Source organism: Microtus ochrogaster, chromosome 7 (genome assembly GCF_000317375.1).
Source record: "Microtus ochrogaster isolate Prairie Vole_2 chromosome 7, MicOch1.0, whole genome shotgun sequence".
NCBI lineage: Eukaryota > Metazoa > Chordata > Mammalia > Rodentia > Cricetidae > Microtus > Microtus ochrogaster.
In genome coordinates this window covers 40,364,072-40,369,154 of record NC_022014.1, presented here as the reverse complement: position 1 = coordinate 40,369,154, position 5,083 = coordinate 40,364,072, and positions in this window count along the sequence as shown.

Genomic DNA, 5,083 nt, shown 5'->3' with positions numbered 1-5,083 from the left:
TTCTCTGGGACAGGACTTACAGACAGCTGTGTACTATCACAGGAGAAGGCACTGGGTTCTCTGGGACAGGACTTACAGACAGCTGTGTATCTGAAGCTCCTAATGGATTTTTTTTGCTCCAAATGACTTAAGAAGCCTCGCCCCTCCAGCTCTGCCACCTGCAACACATACAGCTTCTCTCTTGGGTTTAGGGAGGCTCCACTCCAGACCTGCAGGTTTATATGGTCTTAGCATCTTCACTACCATGGGGTCTCCATGGCATCTGAGACCACCTTCACAGTTCCACACAGGGGCTGATTATGTCACACAATGTCAGCCCTCAGATCCTCTCCATGACCCCCCAAATCTTGCATTTTTTTAATGCTTTCCAAACTAGTACCATGTGGATAGCACTTACACCCACAAGCTCTGCTGCCCGTTTAAAATGTAGCCTGCCTCTCTTGGACCACAGCTGTATGAGGATCTGTGTGCTGACTTGAGGAGATGCTTCTATTTTGCCTCATTGAAGCTTCATTTCAGTGGTGTTGATTTCTCTGACAGTCACAGCTGCGTCTTCAGTCCCAGCCCAATCAGCACACAGAGATTCTCAGCCAAAAAACGCCACACAGAATGAGCCGTCCGCGTTCCTAATAAAGTCTTTGATATCCTCTAAAGCCCCAGGTGTTGATTCTCAATTGTCTACATCTCTTGCAAAATTTTTATCTTCCAAGCTCCCATTGAAATGGCCCACCCCTCCATTTCCAGCATCCAGTGGCTTTTCTAGCCCAGTGTGTCAAATGCTCTCTCATCCTCCCTAGAATATAGTCCAGAGTGTAAAAGCCACATGGTCAGGTCTACCACAGCAACAATATCATTTCCTCAGCATCAACTTTTGTTCTGGTTTAATTTCTGTTTCTGTGATAAAATACCCTGACAAAAAAGCCACTCAGGAGAAAAGATTTGTTTTAGATCACAACACTAGGTTACAGTCCATCACTGCAGGGCAGGAGCTCGAGACAGCTGGTTACACCATGTCCACAATCAAGAGCAGAGAGAAATGTATACATACATTTCACTTTCTTGTTTGCAGGGTCTCTATGGTGGCTTGATAGGTATGACCCCCATAGACTCATGTGTTTGAATGCTTGGGCCATGGGGAGTGGCACTATTAGGAGGTGTGGCCTTTTTGGAGTAGGTGTGGCCCTGTTGGGAGAAATGTGTCACTGTGGGGGTGGGCTTTGAGGTCTTATATGCTCAAGCTACCCTCAGTGTGGTATATAGCCTCCTTCTGCTGATTGTGGATCAAGATGTAGAACTCTCAACTCCTTCTCCAGCACCCTGTCCGCTGGCATGTGGCTGTGCTTCTTGCCATGATGATAATGGACTAAACCTCTGAAATTGTAAGCCAGCCCCAATTAAGTGTTTTCTTTATAAGAGTTGCTGTGGTCATAGTGTCTCTTCACAGCAATAGAAACCCTAACTAAGGCAAGCACTAAAGTCTGAAAGTATGGTTCCCAATTCCAAGCCTGGATTTAGGCGAGCACCTCTTCATGACTTAGCTTTGCTACCTATGCAGTGGGGACAATGATCTTGCCTGCTGTACTGGGTTAGGAGAGATGTAGATGGTTTTGTGACATGTTGTACCCAGGCTATGGCAAAGAATCAGTGTTAGTGGTTAGCAGAGGATGCAGTTTGGAAGCTGGTCCTCTCAGGGACTTCCTTAGCATTCATGATTATAAAATCAAAATATCAACTCTGAAAAATGTTAAAGATGACTTGTGTCCTTCAGTACCAAATATTCAGCCAAAAAATTTAATTCTTTATGTGAAAATTCTCAAGCACGTTCACTTTCTTAGTATGCAAACCCGCTTTCTTCATTGAGAGACAGCAAACGTTGCTTGGTGTTTTGACAGCAGAGGGGGTCTTTGCCGTTAATAAGGGAGAGTGCCGTGTGTGTACCTCTGACAACTTGGGGATGTATCATCTGTTCTAGACTTTTACACCCAGGTCAAATCTTCCAGATTTTCACTTCAATGATGACTCATAAGTATCATCTGCAGGTCTTCATGGTAGAAAAAAGTCCCATTTTTAATGTTAATCTTGGATTAAACATGAAAATCTGCTTTACGGCTTCTATGATTTAATGTCTCACTGATAAAATACTTTTTAAATTCTCATGTGGTTATCATGACCCTTCGCTCTCTAAGCTTAGGCCTTCTTGTGTCTTTTTACAAAATGGACCTTCAGTCTCTGCATAGGCAGAATCCATGTCTCTGTAAAGCCTGAAGAAGCCTTGGTGGGCTGAATAGATGGCACAGCAGTTAGGAGTGCTTGCTGCTCCTGTAGACGACTGGAGGAGGTTCCTGGTACCCCCGTGTAGGGGCTCACAACTGTTTGTGACTCCAGTTCCAGGATCTGATACCTTCTCCTGGACTCTGTGGGTACCTGCATAAATGTGACACATGTATATACACACACACAAACTTACAAACACACTCATATATGCACATACACTTATATACACACATATACACATGCAGATACACACATTCACACACATGCACACACACATACACACATACATTCTTGGATACACACATACATACATTCATACACGTTAATGCACGTACACACAGGTAAATTTTCTTTTTTTTGTGGCTTTTTGAGACAGGGTTTCTCTGTGTAACAGCTCTGGCTGCCCTAGAACTATCTCTTGTAAACAAGGCTGACCTCAGACTCATAGAGATCCTCCTGTCTTTGCCTCAAAAGCGCTGGGATTAAAGGCGTCCACCACCACCACCAGACCAGGTAAATCTTTTTTAGAAAGACTCAGAACAAGGGAGTTTATGTCATCACCAACCCTTAAGATTAAGGGATCCATGTCCCAGAAGGAGAAACTGAGGCAGGATAGAAAGACAGGAAGAAGGAAAATTAGATACAAACCATGCTTCTCATGAAGACATGTATCTTCACTTCCTTGTGACCCGTGCACAGTAACAATGCTGTTGTTGACCTATGTTTTTATATCACCAGTCTATAAACCCACAGAATGCACCTCATAAATGTTATGAGCTCTTATGAGCTCATTTACTAACGAAATGTTCCACAGCTAAGAACAAGCCTAGCAACCCATTTAACAGTCTGAGTCCTACAAACAGTGTACTTGAGAACCCACTATGTCATACGTGTATAACTATTATTACAGTGAGTCAATATGACTTCCTTAGCACTCGCATCTATTATAGAGTCACTGTCCTTATGTGTCTCCATCTGGGTCCTAACGACCTCAAATTCTCTCTGATCACACTGAGTGAGACATCAATACAAGATCCAACAAACCTACCTGGACTCTGACCATTTTCAGACTCAGGAATGACTGGGTCTTTTTTGGCAGTGGCTTCAGCTCAATCCCAGTTTCCCTTGCACTCACCCCCCACCGCGCCCAGTTTTGCCTGTCACAAAGCCCTGTCAGCGGGGAGTGACTCAGGGACAAGGCACTAGGAGATAATCTTGAGATGTGATGGTTTTCTATTTTAGTTTACTGTTGTCTGAAGCCCTGGCTCCTTCTGCCTTTGAGTCATGGTGCTGTTATCACCCTGTAAACGCCATTTTTCTTTGTTCTTACATGGGTGTGGAAGAGTCACGGGGAGTCAAGCCTCTAGGGGGCGCTATTGAACTTATCAGCGCCATGATGCAGTTTTGTTCTGTTTCCTTTTTTCTCTCATTTGTTTTTAGTCAACATTAAAGCCATATTTTCCATACGAGAAATCAAACTATCCAACTCCTTGGGGGACTTTCTGGGAAAAGGTTTCATATAGCTCAGGCTAGTCTCAGACTTGCTATGTAGATCAGGAGGATAAACTTGAACTCTTGATTCTCCTGTCCTTACTTCCTGAGTGCTGGGATTACAGATGTGCTCAGTGGGGGTCTGAATTCCCTATCAAGATGTTAAGTATCTCTGGACAGCCTAGATAATGCTTTCGTATTCCTTTCAGTGAACAAGCCACTAAGATAGTCTTGATTTTCGTGTGGCGACTGGCATTAGACCGGAGGACCCAGCCTTGTGCTATTGACACGGAGTCCAGATGCATCCCTGAGGTGTACACTTCCTGGTGCGTTTCAGGATGTGAGCATCATCCCAGACCTTTTCTCTCTAGGTGCCAGACACTCCCCTGGATCTGACAACCAAAGACAAAACCATTACCACAAGAAGAAAGATTACGTAAGGGTTATTGGCCGTTGTTCTAATTTGCTTTTTGTTCTTGTGATGAACCCCTTGACCAACAGCAACTTGGGGAGAAAAGGGTTTATTTCCTCTCACAGGTTAGAGTCTATTATTGAGGGCGGTCAGGTGGGAGCTACAGGAGCGCATGGCTTGGAGCAGAACTCACGGAGGAATGAGGCTCACTGGCTTACTCCTCATGGGTGACTCAAAGGCATCATGACCCCACGGGTTGCTCTGCCTGCTTTTGTATGTAATCCAGGACCACCTCCCCTGGTGGTATTGCTCACAGTGGCTGGGTCCTCCCATACAAACCATGTATCAAGAAAATGCGCCACAGACTTGCCTACTGGTGACTCTCATGGAAGTATTTCTCAGCTGAGGTCCCCTCTTCTTCGATGGCTCCAGTTTGTGTAGATTCCTTGCTGCAGAATGAAGTACCAATGTGCCCTTATAAAACAGAGCATGCAGGACCCCTGCCATCACTCCATGTAGTTTCTAGCAGATCACACGTATGCACTGAGATGTGCTTCTTGAAAATACCAGCTGGAGGCACTGGGAATGTGTCACTTTTCCCGAGGAGACCCGAACAGTGTCTGTTCATCTAGAGAGTGCACTGACCACAGACCGAAGAAACAGACCCACCCAAGTCTACCTGGGTGAACCAGTGAGTGTGTTGGGGTTGCTCAGTGAGGAGCACGGTGACTCAAAGGCACTGAAAACTTCATTGCAGTAGTCACAGAGCAAGAGCGAAGCAGAGCTGTCCTCATTGAAGATGCCTGCTGTGGGTTCAGAGGGCGACGAAGAGGCCCACAGTGTGTGTGTGTGTGTGTGTGTGTGTGTGTGTGTGAGAGAGAGAGAGAGAGAGAGAGAGAGAGAGAG